Source organism: Ranitomeya variabilis, chromosome 2 (genome assembly GCF_051348905.1).
Source record: "Ranitomeya variabilis isolate aRanVar5 chromosome 2, aRanVar5.hap1, whole genome shotgun sequence".
Lineage (NCBI taxonomy): Eukaryota > Metazoa > Chordata > Amphibia > Anura > Dendrobatidae > Ranitomeya > Ranitomeya variabilis.
This window is the reverse complement of record NC_135233.1, coordinates 508,993,172-509,003,023: the sequence shown is the minus strand read 5'-3', so window position 1 is coordinate 509,003,023 and position 9,852 is coordinate 508,993,172. Positions and strand designations below refer to the sequence as shown.

Sequence of the window (9,852 nt, the reverse complement as noted above, 5' to 3'; positions counted from 1 at the left end):
ACAGAATATAACTCCAAGTGAATCAAGCTTCTGTGAAATCAAACTGTCCACTTGGGAAGCAACACTGTTTGACAATCAATTTCACATTCTGTTGTGCAAATCGAATAGACAACAGATGGAAATTATTGGCAATTATCAAGACACTTGCAGACATATCTTTATACTGTCCGCTCACATTTCTTACACATGAAATAACAGCACCAGTAGTATTTGCACTGGCAGCGCTCCACAAGCGTTTCGGTATAAACATTGTACTCACGACCACAACACATCAAGGTTACAGCTGTCACTGCCCAAAGCAGTTTTGTAGCAAAGTCGGTCTTGTGTTCCGTATGATCCAAGCTTAGGATTTCTGGCGCAGTAGTCAGATAAGCTATTCAAATCCACCAACTCGGACTCCCTAACTGGCCTGATGTCCAACTCTTTATGGACTAAATGTTTGTGGGTCCCCATTTGTCTATGAATGACTTTGGTTGCAGCCAAGTACTTGGACTTGAGCTCATCAGCTATATGGGGCAAATCCTGGAGACCCTTCCAGCAAGACTTCACTGAACATGATCCAGACACTCCAGACAAACATTTAGTCCATAAAGAGTTGGACATCAGGCCAGTTAGGGAGTCTGAGTTGGAATTATCAAGACACACTCAATAAAGGAGTGGTTCTGCAGGTTGGGACCACAGACCATATCTCAGTACCCATGCTTTCTGGCTCATGTTTTGGTCACTTTTGAATGTTGGTTGTCCTTTCACACTCATGGTAGCATGAGACGGACTCTACTGGAGCGCCCCAGGGTCTTGGTCATTGCAGTAATATCATTCTCCTCTGGGGGGAGTGATGTTACGTTTGAAGGCAATAAAGGAGATCTCTTTACCAGTTATCACAAACCATGCAACATACTTCATACTCCAGTCCACCAGGGGGAGCTATGCTCCTATCTATTAGGGCACTCTTCTCAAATAGGTAAAACTGGTGGTCTGGATAGGAAGTTAGGCAGATACTAGCTGGGCTTCTGCTCAGGCAGTTGCTATCTGAGGTAGTTGGTCCCTGACAGGGGTGGGATCCTGTCAGAGGCCTAGACAGAAGGACACGGAGCTGTGCCTGCCCCACGTGCAGCAGCCCCTAAGAAAGGACACGAACAGAGAATTGTATTGCAGAGGGTGAGAAACAAAGTCATAGCAAAAGGAGAGGAAACCAGAAGGAGTTCTGCCCTGCATAGGCTGCGTCCTTCTGAGGCGCAGGATCCGGTAGCTGGAACACCGAGGGAGCAACAGTCCTTTATGCCTTGCTCCAGAGACCGGCAGGACAGCTAATTTCAAGATACTGATTTTCCCTATACCCAGGAGGCACGGTGGCAACTTGTGGGGGCCGGGGCGTGCTAGAGTCTCTGTAAAAAGCCTCAGGCCATCAGTCATACGGGTTTGTCCTATCCTATCCATCAGGGGGACAAAGAGAAAGAGACATAACATCTAGAACATCTACAACAGTTGTGATGACCTTATGAAAGGCTCAGCAGTAAGGTACTACAACACCCAGGCGCTAGAGGAAGGCTACTGATTTCCACCTGGATAAAGGGACTCTGGATTTGCCTTCAGACCAGCCGGACTCTGCCTGCCCTGTGATCTGGTGCTCTAGACTGTGGATGCTGAAGCCTTCAGTAAAAAGGTAAAGAGACTGCAACCTTGTGTCCTCATTCTTCATTGTGCCTCTCACCATCCATCATCTACACACTGGGAAGCCCTGGGGATACATTTCACCTGTGGGAAGGTATACCATCTAGCTGCCATAACATCACCCCAGTGGACCCCTCAAAGCAGCGTCGGTCACTCTGACCGAATACCACAGGTGGCGTCACGAACATTATCCCTTTAAAGACCTTTCCCCCATTTACAACGGATGTCCCTAGGGCCACGGACCGGGTCAGCCACCATGACATCCCCCTTGAGAACCGAAGGGCTCGGTACTTAGTACCCCACTGCCCTATGGGGGTGCTCCACTGCAACCCACACAAGTGGCTCAGGTAGTGCAGCTCATCCAGGATGGCACATCAATGCAAGCTGTGGCAAGAAGGTTTGCTGTGTCTGTCAGCGTAGTGTCCAGAGGCTGGAGGCGCTACCAAGAGACAGGCCAGTACACCAGGAGACGGGGAGGGGGCCGTAGGAGGGCAACAATCCAGCAGCAGGACCGCTACCTCAGCCTTTGTGCAAGGAGCAACATGCGTCTGCACAAACGGTTAGAAACCGACTCCATGAGGATGGTCTGAGTGCCTGACATCCACAGATGGGGGTTGTGCTCACAGCCCAACACTGTGCAGGATGTTTGGCATTTGCCACAGAACATCAGGATTGGCAAATTCACCACTGTTGCTCTGTGCTCTTTGCAGATGAAAGCAGGTTCACACTGAGCATATAGGACAGACGTGACAGAGTCTGGAGATGCTGTGGAGAGCGAACTGCTGCCTGCAACATCCTTCAGCATGACTGGATTGGCAGTGGGTCAGTAATGGTGTGGGGTGGTATTTCTTTGGAGGGCCGCACAGCCCTCCATTTGCTCACCAGAGGTAGCCTTACTGCCATTAGGTACCGAGATGAGATCCTCAAACCCCTTGTGAGACCATATGGTGGTGCGGTTGCCCCTGGGTTCCTCCTAATGCAGGACAATGCCAGACCTCATGTGGCTGGAGTGTGTCAGCATTTCCTGCAAGATGAAGCTATGGACTGGCCCGCCTGTTCCCCAGACCTGAATCCGATTGAACGCATCTGGGGCATCATGTCTCGCACCATCCACCAACGTCACGTGGCACCACAGACTGTCCAGGAGTTAGCCGATGCTTTAGTCCAGGTCTGGGAGGAGATTCTCAGGAGACCATCCGCCGCCTCATCAGGAGCATGCCCAGGCGTTGTAGGAAGGTCATACCGGCACTTGGAGGCCACACACACTACTGAGCATCATTTCCTTGTCTTGAGGCATTTACACTTTAGTTGGATCAGCCTGTAACTAGTGTTGAGCGATACCGTCCGATACTCGAAAGTATCGGTATCGGATAGTATCGGCCGATACCCGATACCAATACAAGTCAATGGGACACCAAGTATCGGAAGGTATCCTGTATGGTTCCCAGGGTCTGAAGGAGAGGAAACTCTCCTTCAGGCCGTGGGATCCATATTAATGTGTAAAATAAAGAATAAAAATAAAAAATATTGATATACTCACCTCTCCGACGCAGCCTGGACCTTACCGATGTAACCGGCAGCTTCCGTTCCTAAGAATGAGCCCTTGAAAGACCTTAGATGATGTCGCGGCTTGTGATTGGTCGCGTGAGCGGTGTGCGCGCCCTCTGGTGGAATGGGGACAGGTAAATATTGCAAGTGCCGGGGGCCTGCTCAGGACAAGACGTGAGTATGTCATTTTTTCTATTGTTCTTCACAAACTTAACAAGTTAAAAATGAAAACAGCCTTACTTCAGCACAAATGAATAGCTAAGCAGTACTTTCTTCAGCATCAATAAATAACAAAACTTCTTTCTGGGTAATGCAAAGTAAATCAAACGATCTTACCAACTTGATATTACAGGAACCTCTCAGGCTGCAGTGCAGACTATCCAACATCTCTGTCTTTCTTCACCCTCAGCACACTACTTCTACCTGAGTTAAACCAGATGCGTTTTATTAGGCAAGTAATACCCGGATTGGAGTGTGGGAGCGGCCTTTCCCTCTCAGGCTCTTTTTGGTCCCCCTTAAATCACAGAACTAAAATCCAGTCAAAAGAAAATCATCTCAGTAATACATACCGTACCTGACATCCAGAATCCAATCTCCTGCTTTCTTACAATATACTGTATATATATATATATATATATATATATATATATATATATATATATATATATATATATATATATATATATATATATATATATATTAGATATCTCAATCCCGAGCTACAAGACGCTGTGTGTTGCAAATTGACAGTTGTGGTCAAAATGTTATAAATAATAACAAAAACAGCACGGCACCCAGAGCCCTTCTGCCACAAAAGAAGATGCCAGTATTATAAATGGCAAGCCGTAGATACATTTTATATTGGAGCTCAGGAGCTTCTTGTTATGCATCTGTAGGTACTAAATAACTAAAATTAGATTCTTAGTCTAAGGATTTTTTCTGTACACCTGTGCCAAAAACTGACACCGATGACACTCTGCTCTTCTGGATTCTGATGCAGACATTGGAATTGTGTCCCAATACTTGGACAACTTGAGAAGGTAAGAGCAAAATACTTTTACTTCTTCCATGGTATTATTATCATGACTACTATACTTACAGATGTGCCTTTCTCATTCTGTTTTATTTTTCTCCTAGATTCATTTTACAAGAATAGTGAGCATTGCTATGTCATAGACCACTTCTTCTTAGAAGGATTGTCCACTTCTGGGATTAGATTTTTTTTACACAAATGCAAGTATTTGGGGCTAAAAATTATTTTTGAAATTTGACTTAATTAAAAAATGTCACACTTCTGATTTTGCAGGCTTTCTGTTTCCTTGTACATTCAACTTTGATGTGCTAAATGAACTGAGAATACCTAAGAAAAGACATAAAGGAGTGAGAAATTGTCCCATTACACCATCAGAATACGCTCACTGATATACTCTCTGTTATTCCATCCTTTAGCTAGCAATAGTAAATGCAACACAGAAACTAAAGAAGTCAACAACCCTAAAGAATAATTAACTAGTGGCTCATGTATGGCTAGTCACTGAATAATTGAATAAATCCTTGAGAAAGCCTCCTGGCGAAATGTACATTGGAGTCCCTGGGTTCATACATCTGGTAACATACTCTCTCTGCTTCTATAGTATTTATATGTATTGATTTTATGATGATGATATTCACACATTATTAGGTTATTTATTTATCCACTTGGATTTATTATGTGATATTTATTTTTGTATGCAATTCACTCTCAATAGTGTGTTCGTGTTACATTTTACTTTATTTTTATCTCTGTTACAATAATAATAACATATGTTTTTATTGAATATATTTTGGTGTCTATTCACACTTTTTGGTAGATTTACAGAAACTAGACAAGGCAAATGGTGTATTTTTTTTAAATAAAACCAAATTACAAAAATAATGCTTAGCTAAAAATTCATGCAATTAAGTAAGAAATTAAAATTGTCTCCAAAAGTTGTTTTACTATGAGTGGTAAGCTGCAGATTGGAAAGCAAGATGTGTTGCATGAAACGACAATCTCAGAGCTGCCATATCTGTATGCGCATTTTTTCCTCATTTCTAAATTTGCTACATGAAAATCAAGGCCCATTTGTAATTGTATTTGCCAATAATTAGAGACATATATGGCCAGACTTTACAAACAGCTACCGACAAGAAACAAGCAGATTTGTATTTTTTTTTAAATTGTTTGTATCTTTGGTACACTCCATTCCTAATTATGCTGAATAATCTATGAGATAAAAATCTCATGATACATTCAGAAAATTTTAGTTGTTATCATCTTGGCACAAGACCATATGTTTTGAATGACTGTTTTCCACTATTCAGTGATAATTAACAAACAGTTAATTGAAATGTAAATGCAATTTCTGCTTTAGTTCAGTGATGAACATCTGTTAGCTCATTTATTAATGCAAAGAACACTTAAAAAGTATTACCCTCATGTATGATATAAGGATGCTTAATGTGTTTTCATGTGTTCGTGTGCGCCTAAATTCAGGCAGTCATTAACATTAACAAAATGAGATCTGAGACAGCAGAAATACTTCTTGCACTTTTTTTTGTAGCACAACACAGGCCATCTTCCATCTAATACAACTTGCACTGTTTGTTATTCCTGTGAAGATTGCACCGAAATGACATTTGCTGTAAATTATGAGTTGACTGATAGTTAGGCAGCATTTTGCCTTCAATGACAATTGTGTAGAGTTTGCATAAATTCTGAAAAATATAGAATATGCACGGATTGGCAGTTATGTGTAGAGCCTGCCTTGATTGACAATTATATAGAGTATGTACAGGGTGGGCCATGTATATGGATACACCTAAATAAAATGGAAATGGTTGGTTATATCAAAACTTTTGAAGATGGGTGGTGGTTAGTGTTGAGTTATACCGTCCGATACTTGAAAGTATCGGTATCGGAAAGTATCGGCCGATACCGGCAAAGTATCGGATCTAATCCGATACCGATACCCGATACCAATACAAGTCAATGGGACACCAAGTATCGGACGGTATCCTGTATGGTTCCCAGGGTCTGAAGGAGAGGAGACTCTCCTTCAGGCCCTGGGATCCATATCAATGTGTAAAAGAAAGAATTAAAATAAAAAATAGGGATATACTCACCCTCCGACGCAGCCTGGACTTTACCGCCGTAACCGGGAGCTGTTGTACCTAAGAATGCGCGCTTGAAGGGCCTTAGATGAGGTCACTGCGCTCTGATTGGTCCGTAGCGGTCGAGTGACCGCTACGCGACCAATCACAAAGCAGTGACGTCAACTAAGGTCTTTCAAGCGCTTGAAATACCTTAGAAGATGTCCGCAGCTTCTGATTGGTCGCGTAGCGGTCACGTGACCGCTACGCGACCAATCACAAAGCAGTGACATCTTCTAAGGTATTTCAAGCGCTTGAAAGACCTTAGGTGACGTCACTGCTTTGTGATTGGTCGCGTAGCGGTCACGCGACCGCTACGGACCAATCAGAGCGCAGTGACCTCATCTAAGGCCCTTCAAGTGCGCATTCTTAGGTACAACGGCTCCCGGTTACGGCGGTAAAGTCCAGGAGCCGCCGGAGAGGTGAGTATATCCCTATTTTTTATTTTAATTCTTTATTTTACACATTGATATTAATCCCGATACCGATTCCCGATACCACAAAATCGGATCTCGGTATCGGAATTCCGATACCCGCAAGTATCGGCCGATACCCGATACTTGCGGTATCGGAATGCTCAACACTAGTGGTGGTGACCATGGCGGCCATTTTGAAGTCGGCCATTTTGGATCAAACTTATTGAGAATTTCACAAGAAAAACAATTCTTTCATTAGTTATTTTCAAGTTTCTCTTTGTTTATAGCCATTGACATGTAGCGCTGATCTGTGTCATCCTCGTTGAGATGCTGTATCATCCTAGATCACTTGATGTCATCCTGTGGTTGCTGAGTGAAATTTGAATGAGATGACGGTCATCTCGGTCAGTGGAGAGTCATTTTTGCCCTCTGCCAGTCTGTCGCTTTGTTGTCCCCAATGTCTGTTGCTTGACCTTGTTGTAATGGACTACCGTCTTAGAAATTTTAAGGATGGAGGCAACGTGACGCTCACTGTGTCCCTCTGCTAGTAAAACCAGAATTAAGCCCTTCTTTTTCTCACTTAAGACTTTTCTGTTCAACTCGTTTGGCAAGGTTAAAAGTTATTCTTTCATTCCTATTACTTTTGGGATAATACTAGCACTTGTTTTACCATCCAGCTTGTCCTATTGCAAGAGGATTGTGAACACCACAGGAGTGTTTTTTATACTTTCCTTTGTTATACAAGATTTGGTTCAGGTGATCACCTAATCAGAAGCACATTAAGGCCATGTTCACACGATCCTTTTTTTGATCCTTTTTTTTTCAGGTCCTGATTTGGAAAACCCGCAGTGCAAAACTGCACTGCTGATTTTCCTGCAGTTTCTTCTGCAGATTCCTCTGCGGGTTTTCAACAGCACTTTCCCATTGGTGCCTGTTGAAAACAGGAGCTGAATCCGCAGAAAGAAGTGACATGGTACTTCTTTTTTTCTGCAGGCAAATCCTCGCGGATTTGCCTGAGAAAAAAAGGATAGTGGGCACAGCGGTTTTTGTTTTCCATAGAGTAACATTGGACTGTACCCTGCATGGAAAAAGGACCTGAAAAAAAGGATCAAAAAAAGGATCGTGTGAACATAGCCTAAGTAGAATAATGTGTACTCTGGTTGGAATTCAAATGACACAGGAATGGAATGGCTGTCAGACATGTAGTGAAGCTGATTTTAATAAAACTGTGCAGTGGTCTCTTATTTTTTTCCAGAGCTGTATATATACACTGCTCAAAAAAATAAAGGGAACACTTAAATCCCATATCCTAGATATCACAGAATTAAATATTCCAGTTGCAAATTTTTTTTTATTACATAGTGGAATGCATTGAGAAGAATATAACATAAAAATGATCAATATAAATCAAAATTAATATCCCAAGGAGGTCTGAATTTGGAATGATACTCAAAATCAAAGTGGAAAATCAAATTACAGGCTGATCAAATTTCAGTGGAAATGCCTCAAGACAAAGAAATGATGCTCAGTAGTGTGTGGCCACCAAGTGCCTGTATGGCCAACCTACAACGCCTGGGCATGCTCCTGATGAGGGGTAAGATGGTCTCCTGAAGGATCTCCTCCCAGACCTGGACTAAAGCATCCATCAACTCCTCGACAATCTGTGGTGCAATGTGGATGGAGTGAGACATGATGTCCCAGATGTGTTCAATTGGATTAAGGTCTGGGGAATGGGCGGGCCAGTCCATTGCTTCAATGCCTTCAACTTGCATTAACTGCTGACACACTCCAGCCACATGAGATCTGGCATTGTCCTGCATTAGGAGGAACCCAGGGCCAACTGCACCAGCATATGGTCTCACAAGGGGTCTGAGGATCTCATCTCGGTACCTAATGGCAGTAAGGCTACCTCTGGCAAGCACATGGAGGGCTCTGCGACACTCCACAGAAAAGCCACCCCACACCATTACTGATCCACTGACAAACCGGTCATGCTAAAGGATGTTGCTGGCAGCAGATCACTTTCCACAGCATCTCCAGACTCTGTCACGTCTGTCACATGTGCTCAGAGTGAACCTGCTTTCATCTGTGAAGAGCACAGAGCGCCAGTGGCGAATTTGCCAATCCTGTTGTTCTGTGGCAAATGACAAGCGTCCTGCACAGTGTTGGGCTGTGAGCACAACCCCCATCTGTGGATGTGGGACACTCAGACCATCCTAATGGAGTCGGTTTTTAACCGTTTGTGCAGACACATGCACATTTGTGGCCTGCTGGAGGTCATTTTGCAGGGCTCTGGCAGTGCTCCTCCTGTTCCTCCTTGCACAAAGGCTGAGGTAGGCATCCTGCTGCTGGGTAGTTGCCCTCCTATGGCCTCCTCCACATCTCCTGGTGTACTGGCCTGTCTCCTGGCAGCTTCTACAGCCTCTGGACACTACGCTGACAGACACAGCAAACCTTCTTGCCACAGATCACATTGATGTGCCATCCTGGATGAGCTGCACTACCTGAGCCTCTTGTGTGGGTTGTAGAGTCCATCTCATGCTACCATGAGTATGAAAGCAAAACCAACATTCAAAAGTGACCAAAACATCCGCCAAAATGCACTGGTACTGAGATTTGGTCTGTGGTCCCCACCTGCAGAACCACTCCTTTATTGAGTGTGTCTTGATAATTGCCAATAATTTCCATCTGATGTCTATTCCATTTGCACAACAGCATGTGAAATTGATTGTCAAACAGTGATGCTTTCCAACTGGACAGTTTGATTTCACAGAAGTTCGATTTACTTGGAGTTATATTCTGTTGTTTAAGTGTTCCCTTTATTTTTTTGAGCAGTATATATATATATATATATATATATATATATGTACAGTACAGACTAAAAGTTTGGACACACCTTCTCATTTAAAGATTTTTCTGTATTTTCATGACTGTGAAAATTGTACGTTCACACTGGAGGCATCAAAACTATTGTTAGGGTTGGCGGAACGCACCGAATATATTTATTTATTAGAAGAAGTTGGTGCGTTCGCAACCCGGGATCCAC

At 43.4% G+C, this 9,852-nt stretch overlaps 1 pseudogene; it reads right to left on the bottom strand.

Moving 5' to 3' along the window:
• Nucleotides 1-255: 255 nt before the first annotated feature.
• LOC143803866 (protein Wnt-11b-2 pseudogene) lies at nucleotides 256-603 on the bottom strand (annotated as a pseudogene).
• Nucleotides 604-9,852: the final 9,249 nt, after the last annotated feature.